Raw genomic sequence first — 19,311 nt, forward strand, 5'->3', positions numbered from 1 at the left:
CTGTGAAGAATGTCAATGGTAGTTTAATGGGAATAGCATTGTATCTATTATTACATTGGACAGTATGGCCGTTTTCACTATATTGATTCTTCCTATCCATGAGCATGAAATGTTTTTCCATTTGTTTATGTCCTCTCTTATTTCCTTAAGCAGTGATTTGTAGTTCTCTTTAAACAGGCCCATTACTTTCCTTGTTAGCTGTATTCCTAGGTATATTATTCTCTTTTTAGATGGGATTTCATTTGTAATTTAGCTCTCTGCTTGTCTATTGGTGTAAAAATATGGAATGCTTCATGAATTTATGTGTCATCCTTGTACAGGAGCCGTGCTAGTCTTCTCTGTATCATTCCAATATTATTATATGTGCTGCCAAAGTGAGCACAACTTTGATTCTTTATTCATCATTTCATTCTCTAAATTTGATTTGGGAAGAACAAATGTGAGGCTAACATTGGGGATATGAGAAATTTTTCTAAACATTCTAGAAATTTATTTTCACCAAATTGTGTAACAGAGGGCACAGTGTGGACAAGATTTTTTTTAAAACAAACTTTATGAGTTTTGTAAGAATGCTGATACAGTATATTTTTATGTCAATATAATTTTGTAAATTAATGTTTATTTTTGTAGCAAATACAATATATAATTTTAATACACCACTTAACTTTGGAATTACTATTCTACCAAATAAATATTTCCAAATAGATATAGAGAAATAATAAATAATATGTGATCATAGAGAAAAATCAATGAAACTGGAATATAACAGATTTATTTTGTTTAGCTATGAAAATTGTGATCTTACAGACTGGGTCCTCTCAAAGACTTGCTATTATGGATTTTTAAATTCTCATTATTTTTCATTTTGGGCAAAGGGATTTATTCTGCTTAGGAGACTATTTAGTTGCTGGATAGTATGGAAGTAAAGACTTTGGATAAGGCAACCTGGGACATCATGCCTTGGAATTTTTCCAGACTGTAGGCTTAAATAAAGAAGAAAGATGTTCATGTCTGTATGATGTATCACAGTTTACTAGCATAAACAAAGAAGAAAAGATTGAGAAATGGTCTCCATGTATATTAAGCTCTGCTGTAACACTTGCTTATAAATACAAATTTATTCTGAGGCAATTGATATACTAATGAACAATTTTAGAATAATGCAAATTTCACATTTGCTTATGCATTATTTCATGTGTGGGAAATTAAATGAATGTGGAAAATTGCTCACAACCAAATCAATTCACAGACACACATAGACACAAATACACACACCATACCTCTTAAACATCTACCACTGCCATTGTGTCACATGGTCTTACAGCATAACACTCCATCAAATTTCAGATTATCATCCATCCATCACTTCAGAATAACTCACAACCTGTAATCCTTCCACAGGTAAACTTCAGGTATTTTCCATATATTATGGATTTATTAAAAAATGATCATATGTAAAACTCTGGGACACTTAATTAGGATTCTGCATTTTAAAAATGTGTTTTTCTAAGTTTTTAACATTATTCCATAAGCCCTCTAGTTTTCTCAGTGCACAGTCTTGCATAAGAACTTATATTTTGTGCTAGAGCACAAACTGATTATAGCAAAACTGATTATAGAAAAGTACATAGATGTACTTTGCATATAAAATAGTAAGAGATTCCAAACATTTTCACAACTCAACTTAAATGGAAGAACATTAATAAAATAAATTCAGGGTTCCAAAATGGCAGCATAGAAGAAAACTGTCTTCTCTCTCCACAAAGAAAACCAAAACCAAATATACAGCATTGAGTTTATCACCAGAAATAACTCAGGGCTCAAAATGAAGAAAGGATAGTTTGTGGGGTCACAGAGAAGTGAAAATCTCTGAGCAGGTGGTAAGTGAATTGGACTTCCACATCCATATCACTCGCATGCTCATTCTGCCCAGCACCAAGGGTGCAGAAAATTTTCCACCAACTCATTGTTTCTACACTGTAAAAAGTTAGATGAAGGTGAACAACCAGCTTCCCCATCATGTTCAGTTCCCTTATAGGATATCTATGCTGCCTTAATACATAGGAAGCAGTGTGAGTGCCTGAAGACAGTTGTATCACTGAAGACAGGAAGAGAAAATAGGTGAAGATGGGACTACCATCCTCAGCCCTGGAAACAAAAATAAGAAGGTAAGCACATACATAAATTAATTAATTAATTAATTAATTAATTCAGAAATTAAAGTCTTAACTAAAACTTCCCAGCAGAAACATGAAAATATTCATATATAACTATCTGTCTATCTGCGAATGATATGTGATATGTGACATTTGATATATAGGCATAAATATATGTTTATACATTTATATTTATATATGTATATGCTATTAACTTGGTTACATTCATCCATGCCTATAAGAATAGAAAGAAGCACCAATGATCTTTTTATATTAATCTCACAAATGCACACACAAAACAAACTTTTAAAAAATCTGTGAACTTGTGATAAAATACATGCTAATTAACAGTGATATCTGAGTCACATGTTGTAAGTAATAAAAACAATCACACTTATAGATCAATGTAATAATTGAAGGTTTTAAAAATAGGACATAAGAATTCATGAAGGTTTAATATTTCATAAGACACTATTGTTTTAATGGCATTTATAAGTCCAGCAGTCTTGATGACAAAAACTAAAACATTTACATAATTAATAGCACAAATCAGAGGTTAATAAACTAATTCATAATCAGCCAGAGAGTAAATATTTTCAGTTTTGCAAGCTGCATGGTCTCTGCTGTAACTACTCAGTTCTGCCTTTGTAGCAAGAAAGCAATCAGAGACAATATGTAAACAATTTGGCATGACAATGTTCCAATTAAATTTTATTGATTGAAACAAGCAGCCTGACTGGACTTCAATTCATTGATGCCTGGTGCAAACCATAATCATTTAATTTATTACAAATATGATAATTACTAACATTTGAATTCGTATTTGAAATTTAGAGAGTTCTATCACATACTGTTTTAAATTTAAAACTTAACAAATCTTCAGCATATGTATACTATTATTAATTCTAGATGAAGACATTGTGTCTTGATCAGGTTGAATAATTTGATTAAATACCACAAAATTATGTAGTTAGGAATTAGATGCAAAAAAAATGATAATTTTAACTCACTATTATTCTCAATACTATGCTTAGGAAGCTATGTAGTTTACTGGAAAATAAGACATATTAGTACTTAGGGAAATTTATTTTAAATTTATGTTTTAAATTATATTTCTTAAATGGTGATTTAAATAGAGGATATCGAATAACAGGTTAGATAAACAGCTCATTAATATTATACTCACCTCTCATGGTTCAGGCATCAGATAGAAAGATTTATCTGATAAACTATATAAGGTCATGGCAAGAAACACAATATAAAACCAGGTATTTAAACAGCAAACATTTTTAAGCCCTACTAAAATATTTAAGAATAAAATACTCAAGTAAAGAATTAAACTTTAGACACAATGCTTGGCATATAATCCAACTAATAGAACCTAATGACTATAATCACTAAGTATAACCATGTGTAACTTTTTTGAAAATAAATATTTGCAATACTTTTACAAATTATCAGAAAATTTAAGACAGCTGTTTTATTTTTTGATTAAGATGAATTTTAAATAAAAATGAAAGAATAATACATTATTGGACTGTTTGTTCTAACATTTCAATTTTGTTTGCTACATCGTATTCAGAATATTGATGACTGGGGCTGTTGTCAAATGAACTACTCACCCATAATCTATTACTATAAAAATGGCATATAATAGATTTTTACTCAGGTACCTTTACCAGCCAATATTCTTTTAGAATTTCAAAAGTACATTGTAATATACAGTTGAAATATCTTTCATTATTAAGCTTGATGTTTGAGATATAGTCCACAAATTTTGAATCTCATATTGATATATTGAATAAACTGATACTTTATTTCATAAATCTTATAACCATTTATACAATACAAAATTATTCCCCAGAATAAAAATAATCTTGTTGCTATTCAAATCTGTTTTCTTATAATTATGTTGAACATATTTTAAATTTCAAAATTATGATTTTTTATTCTTATAAAATATGTTATTACTATGATTTTCTTTATAAACTTTGCTGCAGATTAAATATATAGGATGTTTCCAAATATATAAGAATATTACTCAATAAAATATAGTTTCAACAACCTATAGGTATTAAGATAGATTTGCAAATATAAAAAAATATTTTATTTAATGTAGAGCATTTCATCACATTGCCACTTCTATTAGACTTTGAAATTATTTCACTAAATTTTCATTTCCAAGTGTGTCACTTTTAAGTTGTAGGTAAATGTAAAAATAACCAAAATAAGAACATTCTTAAAATTGTTTAGAAATCTAATAATAAAGACATTGTCTAGGATGTGTAACAATATAATTTATTAATACATTTGTTAATAGATCTATGCTTCTTAAAAATTATTGAAAGTTTTTTGTTTGTTTGTTTGTTTTTCCTCTCAAAGCAAGCCTGTTCAACAAGTGGGTCACATGTGGCCCAGGGCAGCTTTGAATACAGTCCAACACAAATTTGTAAACTTTCTAAAAACATTATGAGATTTTGTTGAGGTTTTCTTTTCTTTTTCTTTTCTTTTTTTTTTTTTTTTTTTTTAGCTTATCAGCTATTGTTAGTGTTAGTGTATTTTATTTGTGAGCCAAGGCAATTTTTCTTCTTCCAACGTGGCCTAGGGAGGCCAAAAGTTTGGATGTACACCTCTATCTTCAGGGATTATTCTGCTCCACTTTATCAATTATTGAACGCTATGTACAACATGTTGTCCTGGTATATTTTGGTTTCAGGAAGCATAGAATTATCTTGAACAGAATGTGAGAAAATTTTCTGTTCTTGTTTCAGAGGTAGGAAAAGCTGGAGGACAAGAGTTCCATGTGAAGAGATATGAGGGTGGACTCAGAGAGTACACCATTCTCTCTTCCAATCAGTGATGGTGCCCTGCTCTAGTGAAGCAGGGAATGAGTGCAGGATTTTAGAATTTGAACACCAGTGGCAAGTTAGGTTGTCCATAGAATTGTACATCTGGTATCTTCCCAGCTTTTATTGTTTCTTTGTTAAGTACTAACCTGATTTACATGGACTTTTGACAGTTTTGAAAGATATTTGCTTCTTTCTCAAAATCAAATTACCACTGCGTGAAAATATGACTTACAGAATGGAATTATGATGAGCAAGAGAGCAGAAGAGAAATTAAAAACACAGAAGCAGCCAGAGGTGCTGTGCTCCAGTAGTAGAGAAAGATGGCATAAAAGTGGTAGAACGGGATTTTTTGGACAAAAATATTACTAGCGAGAAATTCCTGAAAATATTGTGGAAGGAATCCAAGGATAATATGTGAGTTGCTTGTTTATCTGTGCTTAAAGAATGCAGAATTGGTGTGATTTTAACATTAAGGAAACTCTGACATTAATTTATAACTCAAAATGTTACTGTGGCTCAATTACTTATGCTCCAAATTTCCACTAAAATATACCGTTAAACTTTATATGATGTTTATATATCTATTTTCTTAAAACCAAACATTTTTCTAAAATAGCTGTAACTGGAAATGCTCTTGCTCCTCACCAATGTGCCTTTTCTTCACAGGCACACAAGTTAGTACATGTTCCAGCTTCCATTGCTGTTGGATAGTCATATAACTCTGTCTTAGCTAGTGAAATGTTGACAGACATGATTCATACCTTTTCCATGCACAAGCCATAAAATCATCTTTGGAATATCTTTCCTCTCCCTCACCTACTGGCAGCCTTGGAGGTCAAGTGTTCTAGAGTGCTTACCTATATGGTAGAGGAGAGACAGTGGCAGAACAAAAAACCACTATCTTATTAACATGATGATATTTTAGAAATTATATGTCATTCAGGCCTAGCCTTGCCCATATTATTGCCCATACAATAATAAATCATGTTACTAAATTTTCTCAAGCTTTTAAACTTTTTCTGTGTTGCAGTCCTAATCATAGAACACTTAATTCCAGTGTATAGTGAATTTGTCATCTTCCATGTACTTCAGTCAATCAGAAATAAAAAGGGCCTCTATATAATAAAAAGGAATCAAGGCAAGGGAATAAAGTGTGTGCCAATACCAAACAATAACCATTCTTATAGTTCAGTCTCATTTTATAATTTATTTTCTCTGGCAACAATATATTTTAAGGTCAGTGCTTAACGTTAGAATATTAATTGGTCTTTTTATTTTAGTGCATGGACCCTAAAATATAAAATTGTTCTATATCCTCGTCTTTGTTTATTGTTCCTTAATATTGCCTTGTCTTTGATTTTCTAAATGTGTTTTGTTCTCCCCCCAAAAAAGATAACAAAAATTATAGGCACAGAACTCACAAACTATTAATTGGGAAGGTGATTTTCAAGTGAGGGTTCTTCCTTCTCTTATGACTGGCTCAGGTTTTCTCACTCAGAAACACAGCCCATCCATAGTCCATGAAGAAACCATGTCCTGTGTGGATCATGTCACTTCCCACTCCCTTTTCCTGAACCTGGTTCCCTTTAAGTCTCGTGCCCCTCTGGATGACTGTCTCTCTTTTCATTGTCTTTTGTCTCATACTGATGGCTGGTGGAATTGGGTTTAGCAGTAAGAGGGAATGAACATATGCACAGTGTTTAGCCCTTTCACTATACCCAAATTAATCAACTTCTGGGCACCAAATCTAAACTCTTGTTCTGAATGTATCTCCCCAACTTTTTTATTGTGGCCTGCTGTCAGCCAAGCCCAAAACAAGAAAAATAAAATAAAATTTTCACATTATCCCCCCATGGATTCATTGATCCCTTGCAAAGAGGATCAATCTTTCTCGGTGGTAAATGAGGATTGCATTACTAATCAATGTTCTCTTATGTCAGGAATTGCTGAGGATATTTCTTTCAGGCACTTTACCAGTCTTTTTCCAAGATTCATCTGCTAAACCTGCCCAAATGCTGAACTTCTGGATTGAACTCTCTGGAAGTGTGCTTACTTCTTTCTACAGATGTGGTTGTGATTCAGCCTTACCTGAAATAAAATATATATTTTTTTTTGGTGGGGGGGGGGGTACTACTCAGGAATTTCTGACTGCATATGATTCTTTATATATCTCTTTTGTTTCTTGATGCAGACAAGAGCCTGTTACTACTGGCACTGGAGAAATTGTTACCAGACAAATGACTTACTGTCTATCTACTGACCCTTTCATAGTTTAGATGTTAATAAATACACTTTAACAACTCTAGTTCAGTATTTAATTGCTCTAAAATAAACCATAGCCTATCAAAAGAGCCTCCTTTTTAGTAATCAGACATATTTTTTCCATATGAATTCTCTAACATGATCCATTCTCTGCACTACAGTTTGCATAAACACACTTGTTGTCTGTTTTATTTTATTTTATTTATTTATTTTATTTTTGCTGTACTAGCTTGACTGTTTTCTATTAAGTTTCATTATGTTGAGCAATTATAGTACCTAGATGGCTTTTAATCCAAAAAGTATTATTTAGTTGAGTTTCATGTCAGTTGGCATTGTCTTTCATATCTCTTTGTAAAATATTTTTAAACGTTATTGAGCAGCCATAACTGACCACTGTATAAAAAAAATTTGTGGAGTGTGTAATAAAATTGCTAGCAGGTGTCTCCTGATGGTAATATATACACATACTCAGAAACCCACATATTTATTTGATTTTCTTTTTTCTTCCCTGGGCATAGACAACTGAACATGTTTAATAAATCTATATTCAAACTCAGATTACAACAAAATATTTTCTGTAATAAACAAGTTGATATCATTTTCTGTCATCTGCAGAAGCCTATCAAGATAACTTAAACAAATCGTTTTCTACAATATGGAAAGACAAGGACAAAAAAAAAAAGACAAGGACAATTTCAGTATTTAAAATAAGAAAAATTTTGGACCTACAGTGGCAATAAGTACAATATGCCCCTATGAAGCAATAAAATGGTTTGACAAAATGAGTGTTTTGTCCAGTTTCTGGCTTTCTGCTTGGAAAGAGCGAAAATATACAATGCATACATTGTATATGATGGTCTTAATATTCTTTAGAAAAACTATGTTAAAGTAAGAATATTTTCTGCTGCGTTAATTAGACAAAAATTTCTTATTTTTTTAGGACCTTTTCTTCCTTGGATGAGAGGAATCGGGCCACAATTAACTCTGACATTTGTTTTAACTTCAGTTATCTACAGCCAATATACATTAACCTCAGAACCATGCTGAGGCATTTATAACACATAGCAAGTTTCTCTCGTGATCCTTTTAAGGAAAATTGAATTACCGTATATAATAATTCTATAGAACTGTATCTGTAATTTTAAACAAATGTATTTTGCTCCTGAATAAAAGATCTGTGCTTTCCTCTGGAATGGTCATCTGTTTTTACTGCCCATTGTATGCAGTTTCAAGACTCACCAGCTCTTCACCTCCCATGTGTAATAGCAATAAGAAGGTTAAAATAATTTAACACTGCTTTTATGTCTCCTACATGTTGTATACTACAGGGATAATCACAGGCTATGACTGCAATGCCATCCTCCATGGACAATGCCATTTTTTAGACCTCATACTCTTGATTAATGGTGATTTCAGTACTTTTTAACAGTTGTATTGATGGATGATTTACAAAACATAAAGTTCATCCATCATAAGTTTAAAATTCAATGATTTAATACATTTGTAGAGTTGTGCAACCAAAAACACAGTTCAGGTTTGGAATATTTCCTTACCCCAAAAGTTCCCTTGTATTAATTTTCCTTAACTCCTGCTTCTCCTATTAGCTCAAGGCAAGAGCTTATCTGTTTTCTTTTTCTTTTAATTTATCTTTTCTAAAGCTTTCATATAAATGGAACATACAATGTGTAATCTTTTGGATCTGAGTTCCCTTACTCATTCATAATATTTTTGAGATTCTTCTAAGTTGTTCTGTGTATCAGTAGTTACTCCTTTTAATTTGCTGAATAATATTTTATTGTATTGATATATCACATTTTATTTATCCATCCACAAGTTGAAGAGCATTTGAATTGTTTCCACTTTTATGACTATTGTCAATAACACTTTCTAAACACTTACGTACTTGTCTTTTCTTGGATATATATTTGGTTGTAGGGTAAATTTATATTTAACATTTTAAGAAACTAACTGTTCCTGAAATGGATGTGCAATTTTATATTAACCTCAGAATAATAGAATGATTTGAGTTTCTTTACAGCTTTACTTTGTTTGCTTGTTTGTATAACAATTCTAATAATATACAGAAATATATTCTTGGAGATTTTTTATTTTCCTAATTAATAATGATGTTGAACACATTTCCACATACTTATTAACCATTAATAAACAAAATAAGAGAAAAATGGATTTCAAAGTTACTTTTCTCTTTTTTTTTTTCAATCTTCTGGGACTCCATTTGCAGTTATGCTAAAATATTTGATGTTTTGTTACAGGTCTGTGAGGTTCTGTTTATTTTTTAGGCTCAAACTTGTTTTTTCTCTCTGTATTTCACATTTTTAAAGTCAATTTCTATTTATCAATTCTTTTCTGACATTACGAATCTAAAGTTGGTTTACCTTAGTTGATTTTTAAATTTTACTTATTGTATTCTTAAATTCCACAGTTTCCCTTTCTTTCTATTATTTCTATGTCCTCATTAGAAGTGCAATTTGTTGATTTATTGTTGCCACATGTTTATTTCTTTTCAGGCATTTTTCTTTTTCACTTATCAATTTTACATTAATTTATCTGTGGCATTCTATTTGAAAACTAAGTACACTAATCAATGGATAGACATCAGGTCTTGTTGCTGCATTTGCTTCAAATATTAAATTGAATGGAATAGATTTTTTTTTCTGCAAGAATAATATAACACTTCTATTTCTCCTTCAACTTGGTATCCCCAGTTTCTTTATTATTTACCTAAACACATATGTAACCTATAGACTATGCCGCATTACCAGAGTTGCTGAATGAATCATTAACTTATTCAATTCTTTACTATTTTTATCATACACTTTCTAAAAATAATTTCTTTCTGGGAGAATTGCTAATCTACTTCCAGCAATGCAAATAACCATGTCTGCAAGCCAAGTTTTTTATTGTATTGCATCAAATGGCTCAATTCTCCTACCAAGAATTATTCATAATCGTACTAAGCTGTCCTTTTAGTATTATGCCAGAATTCTTGTATTGTACTCATTCTCATACAAGTTATCATTTTGCAATCCTGAAGTGTTCATTATATTACCTATTGTATTAAGTATATAAGATTACAAAATTGCATTGTGATAATATGTAAAAAAGCATTCCCTCCTTTCAAATGACTTGTTACCTGCTATAGGTGTAAGACAGTTACGTGTTATGGAACAGAATCCATAACCTGGGTACAGTAATGCCGCAAAATAATACAAGGACAAGTCGGTATGTAACCTCATTCATTTTAAACTGTTTACATTACATTTTGCAGTTAGGAAAAGAGTAAAAGACAGTGAGTTAAATTGCAAAATATAATATAATATGCCTAGGTTTTACCATAAAAGAACAAAGAAACACAAAATTGGTAACATGCTCACTTTTCCTCCTGAATTTCTAATACTATGTGTCCTAATTTAGTGGGGTGGATATTCTACATAGCATTCCTAGAATATAATGGGCTATAATGCTTTGACATCCATTAGACCACCTTTTTTTTTTTCTCTGGTGGGATTTAGATCTTTCAATAAACTTCACTCTCTCTGAGTCATGGCTTTGGGTGTGCAAATTATTACAGCAATTGAACTCATATAATTATATAATATGTTTTCTTCCAGAGGTATGGCATACAAACATGCCCACTAGGATACTTAGCATTTATACTACAGTTAGTAACAAACATTTAAAAACTCAAGCAAATAAAGAAAGGCAATAACAGTTTCAAGGGCCCCAATTATTATATCAAGCAAGGGCCAAAAGTTTTAACTTTGCTAAAAAGTTTGCAAAAAAGTTGTTTTTCTTTTAATACTATGTAGCCTAACTACAAATGAGTACAAACCAATTATACAACTTCAAATGTAATCTTTCCACTTTAAGGTAAGCATTGCATTCTGAAGAGATTGATAAAAATAATTGTGAACAAACCATCGAAGATTAAATACAATGACCACAACCACTGTGATATAGACCTTGTTTTGTTTTGTAGCAGTGAGAAACTTTTATTCTCCTGTAAGTGGGTGTAACAATATTATGTACCACATCTTTTTAATCTAGTGTTATAATATTGAAATGTTGAAGATATTATACCTTACATTTAGTGAAAACTTACTCTGAAATTTCTATCTAAATGGTTCTTAATAAGAGTCATACTAACACTAATAATAATAGCAAACACTTATATAGCACTAGCATGCCCCTTGGTACTACTGCAAGAGCTTTACATATGTTAAACATTGTAAAGTCATTTAAAATTATTTCATAATTTTTAAAATGCATTTTTTTTTCAAAAGACACACTGGCCTTTGCACCTATAACAAAATATAAATAATTTAAACAGGACAAATTAAGAGAACACATTTTAATGTTTAGGCCGTACATATGAAAAAGTTGAATACTGAAATAATATTTGCTTTATCTTCAATGTATATTATTTCATAAGCCATAGCTGTAACAAATTTTTTTGCACATAGACAGCAATTAATAGAAAACAAATATCTATTTTGTATTATATCCGATTCCAAAAGGGACACAGACACTATTAAAAAGTTATATATATATATATATATATATATATATATAGTACCTATATACATTGCACGTATATGTCTATACATATATACATTGCACAAAAAATATTTTAATCAAGTCACATTGTTTACAATGTGCAGCAGTAGTCTGCAAAATATGTTATTGAAGAGTAAAATATCAGATAATTTCTATTAAGCCTCTAACAGTTTATTTATAAATTGCTATGTCTGTTCAAGGCTTATAAATTCAACAAACCCACAAAAATATTTCAGAGAAGAAATAATAACTTAAGTAAAATATTTCTCAAGTAAAATCCCTAGTCATGGAAAAGAAAAACAAGAATAGTTGACTCCCTACTTCACAAATGTTCGCATGTAACAATGGCATAGAAAAAGATGTCTAACCTATCTCTATTTCTGTATTAGACTCAAAGTCAACATTCTCACATACAACACAAAGAGTTTCACAAATAATTTTTCCCTGTTAGGGAGAGCTATTTACATATTAGAGTGACTTATAGCCATGAAACCTCTTCCTTCAAAAGTCCTTAAAAATGCAAGAAGTTACCACCTCTTCTTCGTGCCTAACTTATGATTTTGCCCTAAGTATGACCTAGACAACTTTTCATGTATCATTGTCAGTCAAATTTAGTTATTTATTGCTTATGGTGAGTTGTGCCCTAGCTTGAATAGTTGTGAAATAATGAAAATTTGGGAGTAAGTTATTTCATGTACTCTACAATTCAGATATTCTGGAGAAAGATTCCATAAACTGTACTATTTTGGTAGATATCCACAACAAATAATTTAACACTAAAGAGTAAAAGAAAGTTTTCCAAGTCATGATACCATTACAACAATTTAAGACAGCCATTTAATTACAAGGATGTATAATTGCAGTGAAGTCTGATTGGATGGGAGGAAAAACTTATTCTGAATATATAAGAAGGTGATATGCTATTTAAAATGCCCATCCCATCTTCTATTGGCATAACTTTCACCTGTTGTTTTTTTAAATCTGCACAACTACATTTAAAATTTGATTTTCTGAAGCAAGAAAAAAATTATTGTTTTTTTAAATATGTCTTGATAATATATTGTGGAAATAAATGAAGACTACGCACATGTGAAAAGAAGCAAAGGTTATTTATTCATTCAGTTTGCAAGTGAGTCAGCATCATCATTTTGATTTGGCAAAATCTCAAATGCAGACAGAGAATTGAGAAAGCTTTATAGCATAAAAAAGGGAAGCCATCAGATATACTCTGATTGAAGGTTGCTGTCTTGGGGAAGGTGGAGATGACTTATGTCTGGAAGCTAAGAGTAGAAGAAGGTCATCTTACGTGATTGGTTAGTGCAGTATATTTGGCTTTCTCTTGGTGGTCCTGAAGTGAAAACTGGAGGCAGGGAGCAAAAATGAACTCAAGTCAGTTAGACCGAGTGTAGACACTCTGGAGCTGATTGCTGCATAGCTTGTGGATTGGATTCCTGGGCTAGTTGTTGAGGCTGTCAGTCAGAGTTCTCTTTGTATATATGGTCTCATCATTGCACATTTATATATTTATTCCCGAATCATAATGCTGTTACTTTAATTTTGTACACTTTAAAACATATGTGAACTTTTTATTTTTTAAATTTGTGTGGGTACATAATAGGTGTATATATTCATAGCATTTTAAAAACCTCATTTTAGATCTATGACAAATGTGTCTGAAAAAATAATATAACCACATATATGTGCATACAACACAAATGAAGGAAGAATCAAATATCCTTGCTGTACTGTCGCTCAACATCACCACAGCCGTCTCTTTATTTTTATCCATGAGGATTACTTCTCCGAAATCTAATTTAAACATCAAAAACTGGTTCTTTGTGAGCAAAGCCTCTAATTTCTCCGCCTGCCACCATCCCCTAAATATCTACATTACTATATTGCATATAAATTCATATCCCATTTTGCTCCCTTCCAGGGAAAATGCCATATAAGTTTTCAGTGCTATGCCTTTTATGCAAGGATCAACCATTTAAATTACTTTGGCCATGAAAAAATGGTGAAAGTGATGGTGTACCCATATCTAGCAGAGGCTCAAAATACAAATGATTTGAGGAATTTTTGTTTGTCACCCAGTGATGCTACCACTGCCATGAGAAGGACTTACCTCTACTAAACTTCTGGCTTCAGGAGAAAATAGAGAACACATGAAAAACCAGGCAAAATGCAGATACATAACTAAGTTCAACAAATATTAGCCAAAATCAATGTAGATTGGTGAAGCCATGACATAGCCTACGTACAGATGTTGTATGCTACGTTTTGGGTATATTTTTACAAAGCAAAGTCTGATGTACAGATTGAAAATTGCCCTGAAGTTATATGAGTTTCTCTCTATATCAGGAAATACAGGAAATAAAATCCCTGCTACTGCAAAAGATTTTAGTCTCCTGAGACTTCACATACTATGAGAATTAGATCTTTAGACATGTGTCTAATAGATTCCATTGATTTGAAGCGATGAACATTCTTTTCTCTTACTTGCCAGACAGAGCCAAATGGTTACACCCTGTACTAGGTCCCTAGGTTAAGCCCCTGAGGGAAAGAGCCTAGAGAGTTATTTCTCTGTGTATTTATATGTCAAAAAGAATAAAGCCACTGAATGTGAAGTTGTCTTCATGCCCTAAAAACTCAGACACATTCAGCTTTCTGGTTACTACAGAAAATCTTTTTACATACTATAAGTTTGGAATAAAGACTCAGGTCCATTACTTTTCCAAAGAGATCTTTTCAGGTGGAGTTTGGGAAAACTGTCTCCTCCCCCTTGTAAGCAGAGCATACTTTTATCCTGTAGAGTACCTGGCTTGCCTATAGAGTACCTGGCTACTTTTATAGGGAGAATTGCATTGAATTCTCATTGCATCATCCCAGCAGTAAGCATGAGAACAAAGGGGGAGACAATGCACTCATTATTTACTGTGAGTAATAAAGAACAAATCTGTCTCTGTGTCAGGCACAATGTGTGTGCATTTAGGATAAAATTATGAAAAATGAATATTCAAAAGCCAATAGCTTAACATAATTACTTGAAACAAGATAGAATGTAACCCTTAAAAATACAACAATCTTCAGTTTTTAGATCTGAGCCAGTTCTGTATGCTATATGCTATGAGAGTTTTAGGAAAAAAAAAAATATGTATTTCTGTGCAGTAGCGAACGAAAAGAAGTAATCCTTAAACCAACCATTTAACCAATTGAATTAGAATTAGGCTATGGTAGACTAGAGGCTCACAAAAACAACACTGTTTTTGAATGTTTAGAATGGAAAGCAGTATACTAACAAACACATTCTAATACTGATAAGCCATATGGTAAGATTCAGTTTAATACAATTTAAACTAAAATATGTAGGTCAAAATTTCCCTATGAAATATGTAGACGAATGTAAGGAAAATACAACAACATGAGAAATAATACTACCTAACAGGGTCCAGAATAATGTTAAAGGCCTTTTATACAAATAAATGAAGAAATGAATGAATAAATAAATATAAGAGCCCCTGAGTTTAGAAATAATAATGTAGGAGAACAGCTAATCAAAGAATGATGAATAAACAGTGACTAAGATTTTAGCAATTTTGATTGACATTTTTCACATGGAGAAAACCATGACTCCCGAAACTGAAGTCACGAATTAATCACAAATGACAAATGAGAAGAAAGTTGTCATTAAGAACCATTGACTCAGGATTTAATGTTTAAGAAATACAAGCTAAGAAAACAATGTGTAAATATGAGGGCTTACTTTTTTTGGAAATAAAAAGCCATATTTTTGGTACCCACTTTTTCCTGGCAAATTATTATAGGAAATGAGAAATAACAAATGAGCTTAATAAAACAGTACAGAATCTCCTTCAAGAAATCAAGAAGGGTAAACCCATTGTAGAAATTAAGCAAAAAATAAAGACATAAGAGATAATGAACAACACAATCCATTCAGGAACTTCTTAAAAGGGAAAATAATTGGCACAGAAGAATTGTGAGAAAGCAGCATTGAGAGCATGCAGCAAATTGGGACACGAGTTTGGGTTTTTATTTTATCTGACTCAGAAAAGTCTTGCTCATGACCACAAGCGGTTTTGTGTTTTCAAGCTAAGCTGTGGGTTGTCTGATTGATTGTCTTCAGGAAGTCAGCAGAAATGCATCTTTCCTTCTAAGAGTATTTATATTATCTCATTTATTTTCTGTTATAGAAGGTGAGATTATAAAATAGTAGGAGTAGATTTTTTTGTTTGTTTTGATTTTTTTCTTTCTTTTTTTGAGACAGAGTCTCACTCTTATTGCCCAGGCTGGAGTTCAGTGGCGGGACCTCTGCTCACTGCAACCTCCGTCTCCCGGGTTCAAGTGTTTCTCCTGCCTCAGCCTCCCAAGTATCTGGGATTACAGGCCCCCACTACCACGCCCGGCTAAGTTTTGTATTTTTAGTAGAGATGGGGTTTCACCATGTTGGCCAGGCTGGTCTCAAACTCCTGACTTCAGGTGATCCACCCCACTTAGCCTCCCAAAGTCCTGGGATTACAGGCGTGAGCCACTGCATCTGGCCCTGGAGTAGTTGTATATTATGATTCATGAAATTAATATTATGTATATGTGTATATTTAGATACTTGATAAATAAAGTTAAAATTTCAGGTTATGGGAGGCGCAGAGACAACGTATTCTGAAGTACACCCAGGTAGAAATTGAATTTGCTAATAAAAGGCCCTAATAACATATAGATTGAATCACTATAAAGCCTAAAGGGAAAAAATTATTTCTAAGGTTAATGATTCCAATGATTACATTTTCTCTCATTCTTCTGTTTTGCCTCTGTACTTACTCTTTTCACTTCAAAATGTTTTTTTCAAAATAATGAAGACATTTGCAGAAATTCATAGTAAATACAAATCCTAGGGATCACATACATTAAAATATATAATTACATATTCTTATTTTACTATAGATACATTAATTGGCTCTTACTTGACCAATATTCAATTCTGGCTTATTAATTTGCTTAAAGATTCACTCTTAAAATTATGTTATCATTCTGATTCACTTTTCACAGAAATCATAAGGGGTAGCTGTTAGCGGGGAAAGAGCTCCATCAACTTAACTGTTTATATAGCCTGAGAATTTTAAGATCCCTATTCCCAATGTTGCATTTCATATTCACACCATAACCACCCCCCAAAGAAAAACATTGAAAAAGACATTTTCTGATCACTGTATACTATAATGATTCAAAATCCATAAAAGAGAATGCAAAATAGATTTCCTAATTATATGATGCTATAACTATATCCAAGTCTTTATGCTCACCCAATTTATCTATGAACACATCAGCTACCTTAATTTTGTTTTCCACAGCCACAGGCTCAACTATACATACAGATGAGCGTGGCCATCTAAAACACTTAAGACACTCTTAAGTGAGGCTAAGGAAACCTTAGTAATACAAAGTCAAAAGTGCATGATAATGAAAACAATGAATAAAAACTTTACAAAAAGCTCTGCTACAGGTATGTTGACTTTCCTTGTTTAGGAAGTTGCATAAAAGTGCAAATCATACTTAGAATATAAAAGATGACTCATCGCTATGCACACTAGCATTTTCCCTCTTGGATCTTAGGTAATTTGAGGAGCAAATTGGTGTCATTTGCATCCTGTTCCAGAAGACAAACCTGCTGCTATTTTATCCAGTATTTTACTGTAAGATTTGTTTTGCTTTCTACCTTATTTTTCTCACCTCAGATTTTTATTCACTTTAATTGATTTTGCCCTATTTGCAAGTTTATTTGGAAAACACTAAAAGATTAATATCTCTTTTTTTTAGAAAATGGACTTTTCTCAGCTGTAGCATTAGTATGTGTTTTGAAAAAGATTAGTAAATTTTTTTTCTTTGCTATTTAAATACAGAGGTCTAACATATTTCCAAATGTCTTGGACCTATAGTACTATTTGTGCTCCCATATTTGATAGTTTTACAGGATATTAATCTATCAGAAAAAATAAAAACTTTATAAAATCGGATTCAATTCTTCAAAATGGGAAATGATAAAAATCACACCTTAATGAGTAGAAATTAGTTTTAGTTTTTACTATAATTATACATGCGTATCCTTTAGGCCCAGATTCTTAAACCAACACATGGTCTATAATGTACCTGTCTTCCTATTACCAACAACATGCATTTATTCAGTGAATGTCAAGTGCCCAATATGTGTCAGGCATCACACTTTTATAAAAATATGAAAAATGGAACTGTTTAAAAATAAACTTACGGCAATCAATTGTTTTTTATATGAAAATTAACTCTTTGGTGTAAACCTCCTACTAGTGAAGTAATCATTAATTTGGTGGTCACTTTATCAGCAAACTGTATAACTTATCTTAAAATTATATGAAAATGTTAATGCAGAGGTAAAGTTAAATGTATCTGAATATATTTAAAACTTCTAATTTTTTAGATATATTTAGATAAATTATAAATCTCATCATCAAATCAATCTTGAAAACAAATAAAAGAAACTATAGCAATGTTGGCTTGGAAACCATATGAAATAAATATTGTCTTTGGATTGCAAGTGATTTAAATACTGTGATAAATGTTTCAACAACTATTGTTAGTAACTGCTGATGCGTGGTGCTGAAGAGCGAAATAAATTATTTTACTTAAAGCATTTATTTTTTTTTCTCTTTTCCTGATGTCTGTAAAGATTTGCTATTGCAACTTATATCTTTAATATATATTAAATAATCTTATAATCACTACTACACAATTGTGAGAAGAGGTATTGCTAGAAGATCATTGTGAGATTATGAAACAAGTATATGGATTTCTATTTTTTTTTTTCCCCCAAAGTGGAAATAAATTGTTTATAAACTGCTTAGAATCCACATTAGGAGAAAGTGGTGAGATAACATTCCAGAAAAGTTGATTTATTCATCCACATAGCTTGGGAAAATACTCCAACTGGAAGCTCCCGATGACGATCAGACAGAGCATATGGCACAACTTGATCTCCAACCTCCAACCTTACTAGTTTTCCCCAGTTTCCTGTACTAAACAAGTCACAGTGCCTCTGATTCTTCTCACATTCTATCATCAATATTTAATACATTCTTCCTCCTTTTTAAATACAAGTTCATCTGTCCAGTCTTTCCTAAATTATACTTTATTATGATAAACTGATCATTATCTCTGATCCAAAATTTTTACTTCTAAAAATTTCTAAAGGCTCAAAACAATTTTTTTTTCTAACACTTTCGGCAGGGGGAAAATAGAAGGCAAAATTAACAGGTGTGTCTATATTGTGTTATCTAACATCCCCTGGAGGTGTTGGGAGATATATTAAGCATTTTGTGGATTTTCAAAAGTCCAGCAAAATATTAACTTCAATAATTTCCTGGCCAATTATTTCAGATATGTCAGAGATGAATCATTCAGATTTTTTTTTTTTTAAGAGA

The 19,311-nt window shown here is 31.7% G+C and overlaps 1 non-coding gene across 1 annotated transcript; it reads right to left on the reverse strand.

The window, feature by feature from the left end:
* Positions 1–275: 275 nt before the first annotated feature.
* Positions 276–382, reverse strand: LOC116274406. The gene has a single exon (XR_004183010.1). It is a non-coding gene; the product is annotated as a U6 spliceosomal RNA (small nuclear RNA).
* Positions 383–19,311: the final 18,929 nt, after the last annotated feature.

Source organism: Papio anubis, chromosome 3, assembly GCF_008728515.1.
Source record: "Papio anubis isolate 15944 chromosome 3, Panubis1.0, whole genome shotgun sequence".
NCBI classification, from domain to species: domain Eukaryota; kingdom Metazoa; phylum Chordata; class Mammalia; order Primates; family Cercopithecidae; genus Papio; species Papio anubis.